General features: G+C 47.6%; 1 protein-coding gene across 4 annotated transcripts in view; it reads right to left on the bottom strand.

Annotated features, from left to right (window-relative positions):
- Positions 1 to 18,942, bottom strand: part of Znf536 (zinc finger protein 536) — a 452,425-nt gene that overhangs the window by 306,616 nt on the left and 126,867 nt on the right. The window lies entirely within an intron of this gene.

Genomic DNA, 18,942 nt, shown 5'->3' with positions numbered 1-18,942 from the left:
TTACTATGTGGAGGCATTTGTCCTCTCCCTTTCAAATGTTTATTTACCAGGTCAAAGCAGCAGCCAGTCACACCAGACCCTGAGACTTTGGCAGCACCAAGCCTGGCATAGGTGGGTCAATGAGCAATGATGCAGCTCTAGTCTGAGCCTTGACACTCATACATAATGGAAGCCCTTTGTTGACATTCTGCAGGTGGGACATTTCTAAATAAAAACTAAATTAAAAAAAAATCCTGTAGTGTGCAGAAATCAGTCCACTGACCTGGGTACCATGCTATGTACTTCCACTATTTGGTCTTATTTTTAACAATCTTAATCCCACTTAAACTTTCTGAAAACTCTATTGAAAATTTAACCTTGGGCTCTTGAATCCGAAACTGATAAAACTTAATAGCAACAAGGCAGCGAGACACTAATAAACTCATTATAGATCACATAAATGGGATGTCTGCGTGGCTGCCAGACAGCTCCAAGAGAGGCTTCAGTTGCAAATAGCAAAAGCTAGCGAGGTGGTGCCGGAGTCTGTGTGGACAGTTGGAGGAAGAGGATTGGGTAACACCTCACAGTAAGTTTGCTAAATTTACCCCATTAGGCGGTTCATTTAGAAGTTTCAGAAGCTAATTATAGGTAGGCTGCAGACAAGCTGGTCTAGATGAATGTGTTTTTCCTAAAGGCTGGGAACCACATCAGGGCCTACTCCTGCAGAATGGGTTCTGAGTCCTCAAAGCCTGTTGCACTAGACTGTCCTTCACCAACAGAGAGAGCTGTTTGGGACTCCGTTTTACCAGTGCCACTCCTTCCAGCGTGGCTGCTTTTCCCCTACAGAATCCATGGTCTTGCCCCATAGTGGGCATGCCCCAGAGTCTACACTTGGAGCCCATGTTTGCTCAGTTACAAGTGGTGAAGTCGTGGGATTTTGTGTGGAATCTTAAATTCTTGCCTTTGCTTGGGAAAGATCAGACACCTTGGTGACATTGGACCTACATTCTCAAGGGGCCACCAAGGAGAAGCCATTGGTGGTCACAACCCCGTTCGAGGATGGGAGATCTCTAGGAGGTTACGGTCATCACTGACACCATTCTGAAGCCATAATGATGAGAGGAAATGAAGACATAATTAAGGGAAGCCATCTCAAAAGGAAGCTGGAGAATGGACAAGAACAAATGTGACTCTATGCTCCAGGTAGAACCCTCATAAAGAGTAACAAAGCATAGGCTCCCTCCATCCCTACCCCCACAGCAACCCCCAGAAACATCCGTAGATCCTGGAGGGATGGGAAAAGCAGGAAAGGACAAAGATTCTATCCTGAGCTGCCCAAGCACCGAATCAGGAGACCAGGCAGGAGGCTGAAACAACCCAAAGAGGAAAATGACAGCAGAGGAAATGCCAAACCTAGCATGGAGAAAGTAGTAGCCATGAGGTCAATGTTCTTAGCCTGAGACAGTGGTCATCAATGCTAAGAAAGAAGGAAGCAGTGGAAAGGACCAGTAAAAAGACAGGAGGAAAACGAGGAAAGGAGGATACTGGAGTTGGAACTAATAATGGGATAATGGGATAGCAATGCCACTGGATGAGGTCAGGGATGCCCGAAGTAAGGTCAGAGTTTGCCCACAGAGTCTACTCTACCCCGCTATCCCCTTGTACTGGACCAGCACCATGTGAATTTCCCCTAGGTTGGTTACACAGAAAACATGAGTTACACCCAGACCCCCTGAATCAAATGAACAGTAAAGATGGTCTGTCAACCTAGTAAAAAAGAGTAATATCCACTGCAGGCTCCCATTCCATTGTCCATGGCTTTACTGTGTGTGTGTGCACATGTGTAAGCCCCAGGACCAAAGATGCATTGCTATTATAGATGGGTTCCTAGCCCATCCACCTTGATGCTGTTCTTTTAGACCATCAATAAATACAGCTTCAGTAGTGAGATGATATTTAATTAGCATTAAACTCTTTTATTTCATGTAAGTTAGAGCCTGGCCTCAGACACTTCATTTGGAAAGTAACCTGGCACTCAAGATTAAAATGAAATATTAGCATGTCAGTGCTGGCTTCCTCGTGTGTTAAGATTCCCTCAGCCTTCTAACCTGGCAGGGAAGGACGCAGAGCTGCTTCTGAAACTTTCCACAAGAAGGCATGTGATGTGGGGCCTTCCAAAGGTGAGAGGCAAGATGCCGTACATGGGAAAGCCTTGAGGACGTTAGAAATGAACAAATGGAACCTTTTCAAGGCTAGACATAAATTCCATCCTTCACTGTGAATTTTTCCCTCTGCAACTCAAATTCATTCAGCCTTTACCTGACTCCTGGCTCTCCCACGAACTGTGCGCTCTGTCCAGGTGCAGCCCCACTCAGGGTATGCAGAACTAATGTCACAACACACCCCAGAGGTGCCTTTCCAAACCCTGCCCTAGGTTCTTCTGCCCCAGATTCTGTTCCCTCTTTTAATAGTCCGATGACATCTGTCCCTACTGATGAGTTTCTGGTTTCATTGTCAGTGAATGTATCATCTGTCTCCTCTAACTACGATGTCAGCTGTACCCTATGAGAAGATAGATGGAGAGATGATAGGTAGATGAGCAGTATCTAGATTGATTCCTAGATACTGCTCTAGGAAGCAGTATCTTCCTAGAAGTAGACAGTAGTAGACAGATGATGGATAAGAGATAAATAAACGATAGATTACATGATCACAATGATGAAGATAGATAGATAGATAGATAGATAGATAGATAGATAGATAGATAGATAGATAGATCAGTTGATGGAGAAGAAAGATGATTGATTGATTGATTATTGATTGATTAGCAAAATGATAAACAAATACATTGAATGGGTAGGCAACATAGAGAGATAAGCAATATAGGTGATAAATAGATAATAGATAGATGGCAGACAGATACATGGTTTGATAGATAGATAGACAGACAGACAGACAGACAGACAGACAGATGATAGATGATAGATGACACACAATAGATAAGCAGTAGATATGTAGATCTGCGATTCCATGGATACACAATGACAGGTCCATACAGACATGGTTCTACAGATGAGAGTTACACATGGACATAGACAGAGGTGACAGATGACAAACAGCTGGATTAGTCAGTGAGACACAGAAGAGCAGGAGGTCTGCTTGCAAGAGACTTGCAGTCTAGCCCAGAAGGGCGCTACACACATGTAAGCCCAGTCCTGAGAGGCCTGAGGCATTGAGATGGTGAGTGAGGACAGCCTGGGCTATATAACAAGGCTCCAGCTAAAAACAACAAATAAAACAAGACAAAAAAAATAAGACACTGGCAATCTAGAAAGGGAAACGACAGAAGCATCGGAAAGCGTGGCTCCCTGAGGCTCACAGCCCTGTCCGATGTGACCCACACACAAGAAGAACTGATCACTGGTGACTCTAAGAGAGGGGCTGTGAGGACAGAGAAAACCCTGTCAGGGCTGAGGGGTAGTGAAGCCTGCGGGGTAGCAGGGATAGTGACGCAGGGACTAACAAGATCTATCCTAAGCTCCTGGCAGGGCACAAGCATTCCAAACAGGGCCACACCATGGTCCCTAAGTGTGCTTCACTGCTACTTAAACACACCTGGCAACTCCGGGGAACTCACGGAAAGAGTCGAATCCATACTTACTTGGTTATATAATTTTGTGAATGTTCAAAATAAAAAAGCATTTGTTTGTCACATCAAACTGAAGTTTATAGATACTATTTTTTAGAATAATGCTAAATACAATAGTTCATTATAAGGAGAATGTCTTCCTAAAAGACAGTTAAGTATATAAGACCAGGTAGTGCACGATATAATAAAAATCAGACGAGGTGAGAAAGATGGAGGTAAGTAATAAAGCTGTAGAACCACTTTCCGCTGTGAACTGAGACCCACACGAAGGGCTAGGGAGGCTCTCGGTCCCCATAAGTTTTGCTAACCTGGATCTGGACCTTAGCTGATCTCTCCAAGGTGATGCGGGCTTCATGGACAGCCACGGACTTGTAGAAGTAGCAAGGGTATGCACAAGTATGCAGTGCCTGCCCTGGGAAGGAGCTCCATCCACCAAAGCAAATGGGCAAGAGTGACTCTGGGCACTGCCAGGCGTGTAGCAGAGTGTGTAGAGTACTCGCCTAGTAGGCCTGAAGCCCTGGGTTCCATCCTCAGCACTACATAAAACTGGGTGTGGCGATGCATGCCTACAATTCAAGTCCTCTCTGGGTAAAGGCAAGAAAATGTAAGTTTGAGGTTATCCTCAGATGTTTAGGGCATCTGATTCTAAGGTACACAAGATCTTGTCTCAACAGTGACTTGGGCTGGTCTTGACTCTAGACCAGCTGTGCCGGCTTCAGCAGTTCCTTCCGCTTGAAGAGGATAGAAAGAGAGTGGGACAGAGGAAAAACAGGAAAAGACAGTCAAATGACAGACATAGCTGGGAAAGAGAAAAGAAGGAAAAGTTCGGGAAGAAGCCAGGGGTGGTGGTGCATGTATACACCCCACATTCAGAGACGGGCACACCAGGACTGTCAGTTTAAAACCAATCTGGGCTACACCGTGAGATCTCGTTGTAAAAAAAAAAAAAATTAATTAAAATAAAAGCAACAAAAAGTTAAATTTGAAAAGGGGAGGGAGAGAAAAGGAGAGAGGGAGAGAGGAGCTATCTAAAGACCAAATGCTGGCTAAAGTCCTTATCAGGAAGAAAAATTTTCAAATGCATGGACTCTATTTATACCCCGAATAAACAAGATAATTACGTGTTCATTTCAAAAGTTGAGCCTTGACTTCGGATGGCCAGTGACCATGAGTGTTTGGATTTCATATAAGCATGTTTAAAAGCCATGGGGTTTGACCCTCCAACCAGGAAGCCAAGCTTAGTCAACACGTTCACACTGTGAGCAAGGCAGAACGCAGAGAGTTGAACAAACTAACATCCCACCCTGGGAACCCAAGTTAAAGCAGAATGGATGAATCTGTCAATTGTTTCGCTGTCCTTGCCTGCTCTTGACATTGGCATACACCAGCCCCTTGTCTCACCCAGAGTGCATCTTTTGTATATGTGTGGGAAGGGAAAAAAAAGAGGACACTAATGAATATAAATGTGGATTTTGTTTTCTAAAGAGCAATCATTTTATTCTTATTTTTTTTTAAAGCCAGTTGCCAAGTGCAGTTCATAGGCCTGACCTGAGAGTGTCTGGAGACTGACAGCCTTCAACAAAGCCCCAGGGGCAGACTGGACACCCTAAGTCAAAAGTACCCTGCCCTGCCTCTGCCTTCCCATGGGCGCTGTGAGCAAAGACAGTGTCAGCTTCTACAGATGTCCATCCCCAATTCCTAGCTTCAGTTGGGCAGACGGTCCCCTTGTTACTGAGTGCTTGGATGCAGTTTCAGTATAGACGGACCCTCCTAAACGCGTCTTGCACTTACACCCCCGGGTGTAGTGTTTTCTAGTGCCTGTTCTCTTGTTTCCTGTACTCCAAGGTCCAAATGCATCCCCAGAATCCTTTCCCAACCCATCAGTCCTGACCCTGGTACTTACAAGGTTCTTGTCCATTGTTTCTAGTTGTGGTAACCCATCACCTTCCCTTCTGACAGGCACAAAGATGTGCCTGAAGAAGCCCCTCCTCCTTCAAGCAACATCTCTCTTCTTTTACCCACATCTATTTGTGAAAGCCTCCCCATCCCCCAAGGTCCCATTCCAACACCACCTCCTTCCACCAGGCTCTTTCTGCGTGGTACAACTACTCAGGTTTCTGCCTTTTTAAATGACTGTTTTATAATTGGCACAGGACAAGCCACAGCAGTTACTGTTTATATTTGGCATTAGCCAATGTCTTTGTCCTCTCCCCCTTGCTCTGGTGAACCAATCTCGCCTATTGCCTTCGACTTGATGGCTCTCATTTTTATCCCTTGAGTGAGCTGAGTCACTTCTAAGGCATGGCTTTCTGCGTGTCTCCTCCCTTCAGCAGTTGTGGCTATTTGGCCTAGGTTGGAGTCAGAGAGAACAGCCGGACCCTATGTCTTTCCCTTGAAGAGCGACGTGTCTTACTTCTGTAGGTGGCCTCCTCTAAAGCCCACCTGTCAGTGAATTCTCAGGGACAATCTTGGGACCACATCAATCTGTAGCCCTACTTCCAGGATGCATTCCGGGAAAGATCAAGGGATCAAACGCAGGTCACTAAGGGTCTTTCAGATCTATATGAACCTAGGTGGACAGAGATGGTGCAGCGGCGGTGCCATAGAAAACTCAGATTACCTACTGCTCCTCTCCCTTGGTGCTGGCAGAACAGGAAGTGACATCGTGTTCCGAGTGAAATGTCCCGGGTGGGGGGGGTGGGGAGGGACACATGGGTTTGAACACTGGGCCTCCAGCGAGTAGCGCTGCTTCAGGATGTTGTGGAACATTTCGGACATGAAGCCTAGCTGGTGGATGCAGGGCCTAGAGGAGGGACCCGAAGGTTGTAGTTGAACCTCCGTTCCTGCCTAAGCGCCTTGACTCCCGTTTTACTGAGCCATAAGCTCTCGTGACTGGAACCATGCTGCTTCAGCTGCCCTGCCTGCGCTGCCACGAAGACCTGCATCCCTACCAACGTGGTTACAAAATCCCTCCCAGCAGTCGGCAAACATCGGTCCTTCTACCAAACATCGGTCCTTCTACCTACAGACATGCGTAGTCTTCACTCCTCCTCAAGGAAGCTTCTCTTTGCCAACAGATGGAAACCACTGCAGAAAACCACACCCAATCAAAATGCAGAGTTGCGGAGCGCAGTCCCAGCGAATACATCTACAACAACCCTCCTACATCGAAGGCTCAGGGAACACCGTGGGACACCGGGTATAAAGAGTGTGGGAGCCAGAGGGCCAGGGGCTTTGCTGTGACGTGTGTCTTCTAGTAATATCAGAAAGTAAAGTCTCACCAATATGACTACCTAAACATGAGCTCAACAAGGACACCAACATACATGCCAAACTGCATGGCGCAAAGTTCACAAGGCCTCAACCCTACACAAAGGATGACAGGCAGTAAAGCTGGCGAGGTGACCCTCCCCAGGGAAGAGCACACCAATTGGCTGTCCAATGCCAAGTGGTCAGCCCTAAAACACACATTAAAGTAATATTAAAGGGACTCGACAGGTTATATTTGGGGTTATTATATATGTGTATATATAAATGCATATATGCATGCATTAAAAATTTATGAAGAAAAGGCAAAAAATTTGAAGGAATTCAGGGAGGGTTATATGGAGGATTTGGAGGGAGGAAAAGGAAGAGAGAAATATTGTAATCAAATCACGATCTCAAAAATAAACAGCAAAAACAGAATAAATAAAAGGATACATAAAGATAAATCCTTCCTCCCTCGGGCCTTTGTTGTCAGTATCATGTCACCAGGATAAGAAGAGCAAGTAATCCCTAAGATGCCCTCCACTGTCAACCCAGGATTCCAAGGGTCTGCCCAATCCACCAACTAACTATTGAAGTCTGTTGAGCAGTACGGAGTCAAAGCTTTTATTTGACGTCAGGAGTCAATGATAGACCAGGGGTCCTTTTGGGAAAGGATGTAGAAGAGCATAATTTGTCTTTTGTTGGAGGTTAAATCCCAGTGTAGAACCATCTTCCAAATCTTACAATGAATTCCTCCTGAGAGCCCCAGCCTTGTGTCTCACAAAGCTGGGGCAAATGTTAAAGACCAGCCAGGCAGTTAAGAACGCCATTATCAAGGGCTCTGGGAATCCATGTCATAAACACCCATGAGGGAAGACTTGGTGCCCCATGGGAGGTTAGAAATATGGAGGGAAAGATCTTTTTCTTTGCTTTTTCCTGTACTCTTAGCCTATCTTCCTTCCCCACCCAGTTGCGTGAAGAGAGAAGCCACTCCTTCCGCATCTAACAGGTCACTCACCAAGGTATTTGCTGGTCTTTGTGCTGAGTAGACAGCTGCAAGCCAACAGCCAGCAGCCTATGTGTACCTGATTTCTTATGGATAATCCTCTTTTAAATTTTAATTAGGATGTCTTAAAACCAAGACAGCAGTTTATGAAATATCCAAGCATCATCACAAGATGATTAAAATAGATCATTTCCTGTGGCCTTTTCTACCCCACTCAGAAGAAGAAAGCAGGCATGTTGGAAAGTATCTTCACTTAGCTGCTAATTTCTCAACTTAGTTCTCAGGGGCCGTAGATCCAAGGATCTAGAAGGAATGAGCTTGGAAATTAAACCTGCAGTGAGGAAGCCCTGTTGTGAGTGACTGAGCCACTCTGGACCTCAGATCTCAGGCCTGGCTGGGACTTGCTGCTGTGAAATTGTTTAGTGTCCAAGTCTGGTGCCATGTCAAAGAAGCCTTTCAGAGGACCCTACCTCTGCTACATGACCTGAAGCAGGCTGCTCTAGCAAGATGGGACTGGAAAGCAGGCCTAATCTCCCTGAGGTTACCAGTAAAGTCTGCCTGTCCCTGGGACTGGGCCATCATTGTTCTAGGTGGTCATCAGAACACTTGAAGTGGAGCAGGGGCACAGACCCCTAACAGTGACAGCTCACAGGCTGGGAAGAGTTCAATCAAAGGACAGCCATGCTATGGGCAGTCATGAACAATTAGGGAAGTCAAAAGTTCTTTAGCTGGGGGCCAACCCAGATTCCCTTTCCTGTACTTCTTTGCCTGGCCTGCCCCTTTCCTGTACTTCTTTGCCTGGCCTGCTGTGGGGGACAGACAGACAGACGGGCATCCAGCAATAAAAGTCAGGCCCTGAGGGTGAATCAGCCTCTTTCTTTGGTGCAAAGCTGACCTAATGCACAGCCTCACAACTTTCAACCTTGACAGGGCCAAAAGGGACACAGCAGCTTTTGTCTCGTGACAAACAAAGCCAGTCACCAGGGGTGAGGTGGGCCTTGAAGTGACAGAGGATGCCTAGCTTTTCAACTTTCGAGGATGCCTGTCCCACAAGTTCTTTGATGAGAGATGGGTTCACATAGGCTATGGGAGAAGGAAATGTAGGCTTCAACCCCACCTTCCACCTGGTCCCACGCTTTGGAAGATTTCACACCAAGTATCCCATCCCCAACCCAGAGAGAGCTGACATTTCTCTGTCTTGTCCACTGGTACAAAAAGAGTCAATCCCCGCATTTACTATCTTTACCAGAGCTGATCCTGAAGGCATCCCCAGTCCCTCCACTATACTGTTGCTCTGGAGTTGCATCACTCCAGAGCAACACCCTCCTCAAAAGGAGACGCTCCAGTTTGCAGATCAGAGAGCAGCCCAGCGAACCCCAAGACCGTCAAGCACTACTGAAAGAAAGACTACCACATGGGACAGTTGGAAGTGTGGGTGTACACACCTGTGACCCCAGCACATTGGGAGGCTGAGGCAGGAGCGGGGTGAATGCAAAGCCAGCCTGGGCCACAGAGAAAGATCTGCTTCAAAAAAAGAAAACACACAAGAAAAGGGAGGAAAAGGAAAAAACACAAAAGCCAGGAAGAAGGAAGGAAAAATGTAAGGCTCTGTTCAGCCTGTCCCAGGGAGAAGAAACAGGGCTGTGGGGCAAGAAGGGTTAAACTTGTGATCTGTTACAAGAGCCCCCCCCCGTCCTCCTCCTCCTCTTTTTTTCCCTTTCTTTCTTTTCTTTTTTTCTTTCTTTCTTCCTTTTTTCCTTGGTTTCATCTTCTCAGTAAAACACATAACTTAAAATGAAATCAAATATTAAAAATGACAGACTATATAAGTGCCGTGAGTAACTTCAGGTCACGGAGGGAGGGAGAAGCCAGCAAGTTGTCAGGTACTATCTGTCAGAGTGAATTAGAAACAATCAGCAGAGACTGAAAGGGAAGGTGATTGTTATTAAGCAGCGGGGCTGTGAGCAGGCTACCCAGATGTGGTCATGCATATAAAGGACAGGAAACAGCAGTTTAATTCAGGAAGCCCTGGCGAACAGGGCAGCCGAGAGGAGAAAAGTCCTTTGTCGCTAATAAGCTGGAAGTTACTTTGATAACAGCAGGGTTAGACTCGAGAATAAAACACATTTCTTTCACTACCACACACCATTAATATCGCAGAAATGCGGTCGGAAGAGATGCCCAGTGCGAGCCGGGGAGGAGTGAGTAGCCCTTCCTTCCCCAGCAGCATCGGTCAGCCCAGCACTCCTCCCGTGAACAGACGCCTCCCAGGCTGTTCTTCCTCACAGCCTCAGTCTGTCACCTTCTAGAAATGTCATATGACTTTAAAAGAAAAGAATAATGATCATATTTCATTATTCCCAAGTACCAGGCCTTCCCATCTCAAGGCCTGTGGGCAAGGTGCGCCCCCCCCCAACCCCCACCCTGTAAACAGCCTCAGTATAATGAAGGCCATGTATGCCGCAACGAAAAACAATTTTATATGCAGACAAGGCCCGATTTCGTAAGAAATTACTTATGCAGGCGTTCTGCAATTATCCTGTGATACTTTCAGGCAACAGTCTGACAGGAGTTGTGCAAACAATAAAGGGATTACAGAAATAAAAACAAATAATATCACACACACAGAAACCCCATGTTGTATGTGGACCAGATGAAGGAACGGCGTAGAAATGACTTTAGCAGGTAAAGGGGCCAACAGGAACTTCAACAGGAAGTGAGGGCGAGAAGTGAAGAAAGCCTCTTCCCCAAAATACCTGGGCGCCACTTTATGGCATCCAAGAAAATACTCAGGTAGGTGTGCCGTCTCCTATCTCCTCCCCCATCCATAGGCTGGGCTACTTCTTGTCTCTTTGATTCTTGGCTCATCCCAGGGGAGTTGAGGACATGGGGCCTTTGGAAGGAACAAGCTGGGCTGAGGGGTCGGGAAATGGTAGAACATAGGGAAGTGAGCATATTGTCCTTCCAGGTCAACATGGCAGCCCATAACCCCAGAGAAAACTTCAAGTCCCCATGATAGAGGGTCAGGAAACGCCTTTCAAATACTGCTGAGGAAAAAATATAGTGGCTAATAGGAATCTTGGAGATTGAGAAAAGGGCAGTGCCTGCCCAGGCAGCAACCCCTGTGGAGTGTAAAGAGAAGTTCTTATATCACTCGGTCCTCGCAGGGACAAGAACCCAGTCTCACGCATCACCTCAGCAATCACCCATAGTGACATGCAGGCACTCATGACTCGGGTGTTGGGGTGACAGAGAGGATGCTGGCTTCCAGCAGAATCACACAGGGTCACCTGACCTCCTTGCTTTCCACAGCCACCCCTTCTCTGCTAGTAGCTGATGTTGTCAGAGCCATTGTCCCCAACCAGCACACATTTCCACAGCCAGATGTCAGTGTGGCTGTCACACTTGCGGCTCATGCCGTGCCTCTTCCTATGTGCTGTCTGTGCCTTCTAATCCGGGCCATCACATCCAGGGGCTGAGGTCAACACTGGACAATCCTTATTTGGCACCTCCTATCTGAGAACCCCCCCTGTGCCCACTGCCGAGCACGGACTGCAGCCCCATCTGGTCCACATGCTATTTGCTGAAAGTTTTCGTTTGTCCCCTCTCTTGGCTATGAGACTCAAGCTGGCCTTAACTCTCTTTTTTCCCTCAGCCTCCCGAGTGCCAGGATTACAGGCATTTAGCATTTACCACCATGTCCATATTGCTGGATTTAAAAAAAAACAAAAACAAAACAAAAAAAAGATGTAAACTGGTTGTTAGCAGTAAGGAAGGGGAGAAAAGTGAAACATCCGTAATCATGTTTGGGGGGTTAGCAGGGTCAGACCTCACAGGCTTGAGTTTGGTAAGGACATAAAATATTGAAAGATAGGCAGGTGTGTCCTATCGTTTCCACTTAAACCAAGTGAAAACAAATTCCCATGATGGCAACTGATAATCCCGGAAGTTGGTCACTGAAAATGTCGGCAGCCACTGCTCACCATTCACAGGTACCGTGTCAGCTACGGCAACACAGAAGACATGCCTCCCCACCCCACTCCCAAGAAAGGCTTCCTTTAAGCCAAAAGGGGTTCAGATTGTCTGGAGCTGCATGAGGTGTGTCTTGCTGTGCTCCCCTGAGAATGAGACCGGGCAGAAACACATGAGGTGGAGGTTGGGATTCTAACTTTGTCAATGACGTCCTATAATCCTAGGCAAGTCCCCTCCCCGCCGCCACCTCCTCTAGGCCTCAGTCACCTTATGGATAAAATGAGAGTTTGATCAGAAAGACCGCTATGAACTCTATGATTCCATGGGCCTGTGAGTGAGCTAGGATTGCTGAGACGCCTGCCTGTGACAGCCGCTGCACTGTCCAAAGGAACCGGATCTAAACTACACCACTGACAAGACTCGCAGGTTCTCTACTTTCACTATATAGGTCTGGGAGTTCAGACTCCTTGGGTCATGAGGCTGGGCAACTAAGTTGTCTTACTAAGCCCCTTTTGATTTCTTGATTGGGGTTTCACCATACAGCCCACGCTGTCTGGGAACTCACCAAATTTCCTCTCCTCATTCTTGAATGTCAAGATGGTATATGTACAGCACCCATGTCCTCTCCCCTGGGATCTTGGTGAGTCCGAGGACATGGGGTTAGAGGGACCACTTCTGCCCAAGCACCCAGCACTGGCTCACAAGGCTCTCCAAGGCATGCTGGTTCTGCCACTGTGTACACAGTGGGTTCCTCCCAGGGCTGACTGCCAACTTGGACCAGCCACCAGGCATCCCTCCAGGGGAAACCAGACTACAGTGACCAGACCACCAGAAGCCATTGCAAGGCTAATTCTAACTCAATTATTGAAGAGAATCTCCACACCTGGGATGGCCTGTTTCTCAAGATGTTTTTCTTTGGTTGAAAGTAGCAAGCCAGAAAGGAAGAACCTGGAGTGTTTAGCGGTTGCAAGGCTGTGGGGTTTATTTAACAGCACCTCGAAACAAAACAACTAAAGACAAATGAACAAGTAGGGAAAAGCCCAACTGACCACGGCCTTACAAAGTCATGCCTGAATGGAATGCCCCACCCGGTTTTTCTGCTTGCATTTTCTTACAGCATCTGTCCATCTGACATCATCTTAGCCACTGGGACCCCTGCTTTCTGATTCCCACTCTCAACTCCCGTAACAGGAGCTCCCTGTGGTCCAGAACTCAGACTGTCTTGACCATGTTGCTTCCAGGGCTTCTAAACGATCCTCTTAAATCAGCAAGAACAACAGTCTGCTCTGGCTTGAATTGGCCATCCCCACAGGTTCATGTTGCACTGACTGCTTAGCCACCAGCTGGTGGCACTGTCCTGAGAGACAGGGTCTATCTAGCTAAAAGAGGTGAGTCACTGGGGTTAGACCCTTGAGGACACCTTGCCTTGGCCCCCTCCCTACCTAGTGTGTTTACTTTCTGCTCACTACAACATAAACCTCTCTCCTCTACCACATGTTCCTGCCACCATGGAGTTCTGCCATAGGGTTTGGGGCCAAGGGACCACAGTCTGAACCCTCTGAAATCATGAACCGAACTAATCATCCCTGCTTTAGGTTGTTTATGTCAAGGATTTGGTCCCAGTGATGAGAAGAGCTAAGGGTGTAATGCCACCTGCTAACTGTGCTTCCTGAGACAGACAGCTTAGCTTACACAACCTCAGTTTCCAAGTCAATGGAAGCAAATGAGGTCTGTCTGCTAGGGGCTCCGTGTGGATTGAGAATCTCCAGGAACACTTAGACATCAGTGAGTTCCCCTCTGCCTGCTCTCCCTGGGGACATCAGAACTCCATTCCCTCATTTCTTGTCCACAAATGAGTTATGAACAATCCTCACCTCCGTGAGTGCTGAAGTATCCTGGCAAAGTTCCTACGGGGCACAAAGCACACCCCATATGTACACGTTATTGATTTCACACAGAGACATCCATCTCCACCTCCCTTCTCCACTCCCAAAGTGCTGCCCCTGGAGCACACAACTCCGGTGCTGACTACCATGGAAAGGGTGACTTGGGGTCGGTAAAGCCACAGCAGCACTGGCCTCTGAGTGCAGCATCTGTGGTTCCCAGAGCCTGCCACCTCCTCTGGTTCCCATCACCTCCTAGAACAGTGCTGCCAACTGGTGGCCAGGTATTCAATGTCTGAGCCTGTGGGGACAGTTCAGACTCAAACCATAACAGACAGGAAGGCCAGAGTCTGACGGTAGTTCTTGCTGATTTTAGAGCCCACTCTTTTAAAAGCACTGGAAACATTGTAAAGGGCAGTTCAACTCCTGCCCACAGGGAGCTCGGGTGATAGTGGAAAGCAGTGCAATGGAGTCCAGAGGCCGTGAGCACAGCTTCCTCTGGACAACCCTAGCCCTCGTGGCCAGACCATGGGGGACTTCATGACGGATGGACTGTGGACTCGAGGCTGTGCCGACCCTCTTTAGAGGGGATCATTTGCACACCCGTGTTGTAGTGACACATGAAGTCAGTACGTCAGTGCAGAGCATGTCCGTAACATTTTTGCTTTATTTTATTCTATCGGTATCATTTTTGCAGCACTCAGGATTTAACACATGATAGAGCCGTGCTTCCACCCATTTCATTTTGCTTACCCACTCACTTGTTTACTTTAAAAATTTTAGAGACGATCTTGCTATGGGTACTAAGTTGATCTTGAACTCAAGATCCTCTTACCTCAGGTTAAATGTTGGAATTACAGCTGGGTACTACCACATCTAGATCTGTGTACTACCACATCTGGATCTGTGTACCACCACACTGGGTCTGTGTACCACCACACTGGACCTGTGTACTACCACAGCTGGACCTGTGTACTCCCACATCCTGACCTGTGTACTACCACAGCTGGGCCTGTATACTATCACAGCTGGGCCTGTGTACTACCACATCCTGACCTGTGTACTACCACAGCTGGACCTTTGTACTCCCACATCCTGACCTGTGTACTCCCACAGCTGGACCTGTGTACTCCCACATCCTGACCTGTGTACTCCCACATCCTGACCTGTGTACTACCACAGCTGGGCCTGTGTACTACCACAGCTGGACCTGTGTACTACCACATCCTGACCTGTGTACTACCACAGCTGGGCCTGTGTACTCCCACATCCTGACCTGTGTACTCCCACATCCTGACCTGTGTACTCCCACAGCTGGACCTGTGTACTCCCACATCCTGACCTGTGTACTCCCACATCCTGACCTGTGTACTACCACATCCTGACCTGTGTACTACCACAGCTGGGCCTGTGTACTACCACAGCTGGACCTGCGTACTCCCACATCCTGACCTGTGTACTACCACATCCTGACCTGTGTACTCCCACAGCTGGACCTGTGTACTACCACAGCTGGGCCTGTGTACTACCACAGCTGGACCTGTGTACTACCACAGCTGGACCTGTGTACTACCACATCCTGACTTGTGTACTCCCACAGCTGGGCCTGTGTACTCCCACAGCTGGACCTGTGTACTACCACAGCTGGACCTGTGTACTACCACAGCTGGACCTGTGTACTCCCACATCCTGACCTGTGTACTCCCACAGCTGGAACTGTGTACTCCCACATCCTGACCTGTGTACTCCCACAGCTGGGCCTGTGTACTCCCACAGCTGGGCCTGTGTACTACCACAGCTGGACCTGTGTACTCCCACATCCTGACCTGTGTACTTCCACAGCTGGGCCTGTGTACTCCCACAGCTGGGCCTGTGTACTCCCACAGCTGGGTTTTTGGTTTTTTGTTGGAAACAGGTTCTCTAAGTTACCCAGGTTGGCCAGCCACTCACTGTGCTGCCAGGTAGGCTGAGGTCTTCTGATGCTCTTGTCTCAGCCTCCTGAGTGCTGGAGTCGTAGATGGTTTCCATCTCTCCTGGCCTAAACATCAGTTACCTAAGGCTTCATGCATTCTTTCTACTGTGTGCCTGCTGGTTACTGTCAACATGGAAAAGCTCATGAAACCTGGGAGAGGTGTGTTCATCCCGGCTGGATGCAAAACCTTCCTCCTGAAGAACTGTTGGACTCAGGCAGTCCCTATAACCATGTGCTGGTGGCTGCAATTGATCTCTATCCCCTCTAAATGACAACCACAATGGACAAGAAGGAAATAGCAAAGATCAAAGAGCAAGATGTGTGTGTGTGTGCGTGCGTGCGTGTGTGTGTGCGTGTGAGAGAGAGAGAGAGAGAGAGAAAGAGAGAGAGAGAGAGAGAGAGAGAGAGAGAGAGAGAGAGAGTTATAACTGCAGTAACCTCATGCCCACAAGGTACTCTGTGGATATCTCCCTGAACAAAGATATCATTGATAAAGATGCTTTCAAAAACCCAGCTCTGAAATGCAAGGCCAGATGAGGGGCCAAGGTCAAGTCTGAAGAGAGATACAAGATGAGCAAGTACAAGTGGTTCTTCCAGAAGCTTTGAGTTTCCATCATTAAAATAAATACAAGGGGGGAAAAGGACTCCACAAAGTCAAGTGTCCTTTTCAAAGAACTGCCAGGGTGGGAGCAAGGAGAGTCCCCTGCACATGAGTCCAGACTTTCAGAGATGGCTTAGGGACATTAGGGCCCTCTCCTCTCACTACTTGCCAGCCCTTCTCCATGCAGACTCTGGGGAGGTTTCCAACTCCAGGGCTTGGGAAGACTGTGTCCTGGCGCTGAAATTCAGCAAGAGACTAGGAGAGTGGTACCCCCATATCCTTTACCTGTTCCTGACACCCGTCTACTATCGCTCTTCGGAGGATAAGAATCTGTTCTTGAAGTCATGAATCGTTGGTATAGGCCCTGGAGAACCTGGCTCAGCGGATAAGAACACTGGTTACTCTCCCAGAGGACCAGAGTTCAATTCCCAACACCCATATCACCTACATCAGGCAGCTCACAATCATTTGTAACTCCATCTCTAAAGGATCTAATGCCTCTGACCTCTGACCTCTGACTTCTGACCTCTAGGTCACTTATACTCCCTTGGACATACCAACATTCTCTCTCTCTCTCTCTCTCTCTCTCTCTCTCTCTCACACACACACACACACACACACACACCTAAACATAATTAATAAAATAAAATCTCTTTTTTTAAAAAAAGAAGAAAAATAATTTGTTCAGTTTTCATCTTACTCCAGGTCACATAACACCCCCTCCCAAAGTCATCAAAAAGTGTGCATTTCCCATCCAGAAAAATATTCCCATGCCTGCTTAAGGGCTACCCCTTTAGACCACACAGACCTCTGTCCCCTGCCTGTGAAACCTCATTTACGTGGCGTTTATGAACATACACTGCTAGCATGGTTCTATCTTCATATTAGTTACTGTTGTCCTTCTTTTTCTGTGTCAGATTTATAAACTAAACTCATAGGCACATACAAGGCAGAGTGAGTATTGGGTTTGGTGGGGTCTGCAGCTTCAGGCTTCCCTGAGGTTATTGAACATGTATGTCTTCTGCATATGAGGAGAGATAATAATGATTGTCCATTATGTTCCAAGAAGCCCAACGTTTAGCCCAGTGTCTCACTGCAAAATATGTGTCTTAGTGATGGGAAACCTGATGAGCCCCACAGCGTGCAAGCTGGCCAACCAAGGGATGGTGTATGTTTCCCATGGGGGAACCCATGACATTTCTTCCTTGTCTGTTTGAAGTTGGGAGGGGGGAGCGGAACTCTTCCTATCCCATCCCATCCCTTCCCATCCCATCCCATCCCATCCCATGTCAAAGGGAGTCAAGGCAGAAGTAGCCAGCATGGTAGCTGTGCTTCTTCTCCCACCTTAAGAAGCCCAGAATATGGAATGTTCAAGAACAAGCCAATGCCCTTGCTTGCTCAACAGCCAGCACTACCAACTCCCTAGCAGAGGCCCTGGGCGGCTATGCTAAACCTGGCCTTCGCATATCATGAGCATCCACACTGCAGAATTTCTACCATCAATGTAGCAGCTGAATGCTTTAAGACTCCGAACTCCCCCATCTGTGTTTTGCCTCCCAAGAGGGAAAATAGTCTTCACAGACATTCCCTTATCTGGCAGGCAGATTCCAAACCTTACTGGCAACCACGGGCTTGTTTTCCCAACCCAGAAGCAAAGGAACCAAAAATTGTTCCCGCCTGCGATATGCCGAGGAGGGACCTAGCCAGAAGCTCCGTCTGCAGTCTCTAAACTGGAGCTCCTGAGCTGCCCACCTTCCCCCCCTCCTAGAGGGCACCTTGGGATCTGCAAAGTCACAGGCCTGCCAGGCCGTTGATGGCCCCCACTACTGCTTTCGTTAACTGCTCCTTTTTCTGAGCATAGAATACACCCACTAAGAAGCTGCGGGAAAACACTCAGCGCGGTGTGAAATCAACACTTTCCGACTCAAATAACGGGGTAAACCAGGGAAAACTTCCAACCTTCTCACTGTAGACATTTTCCTCCGGCAAGAATCACAGGGCCTTGACGCCACCATCCGCTTGTCCCCGCATATGAGGGAGCCCCCCACCCCAGACCTGGCTTTTCACAGGTTGCTAATTCCTTGTATTCCTCCTGCCTGGCCTTTCACATTCTTAATCCCGGAACCCTGAACCCAAGCAATTGCTAATAAGCCAATATGGGATGATCACCGTGCAAGTCTAATTGATAGGAGTCTCTATTGACTGGCCTTGATGTCTATCTGAGCTTTCCTCAACAGCCAAGATTTAAATGTTTCATTTTAGTTTTAACTTTCACTTTCCCTCATTGCAGTGTCAGGCAAAGAGGTACGGGTTTCTCTATCGGAAAGAATCACGGTGCAGAATAATTTATGACTTCAGCTTCCAGAAAAGCCATTTCAAATCTTCACTTTGATTTGGTTGTATCAAAACTACTCAAAATAACAGCAGCACTTTTCTTGGAACCAGAAAAAACGCGCACAGCTCCTCGGGATTTCGAGCTAGAGCTTCATCTCTACCCCCAGAAGAAAATTCCAGAAAGGAATTAAGCCACGGGGTGAAAAACACAACACTGGGGTGAAGCACCACGAGAAAATAGAACATTGTTGTTCGGAATCCTTTTGTTTCAAACCACCACCACCCAAACCACGAAGG

The sequence above is a fragment of the Myodes glareolus genome, chromosome 1 (genome assembly GCF_982192425.1).
Source record: "Myodes glareolus chromosome 1, mMyoGla1.1, whole genome shotgun sequence".
In the NCBI taxonomy this organism is placed as follows: Eukaryota; Metazoa; Chordata; class Mammalia; order Rodentia; family Cricetidae; genus Myodes; species Myodes glareolus.
Note: the sequence above shows the minus strand (reverse complement) of the source record. Positions and strands in the feature narration are given on the sequence as shown.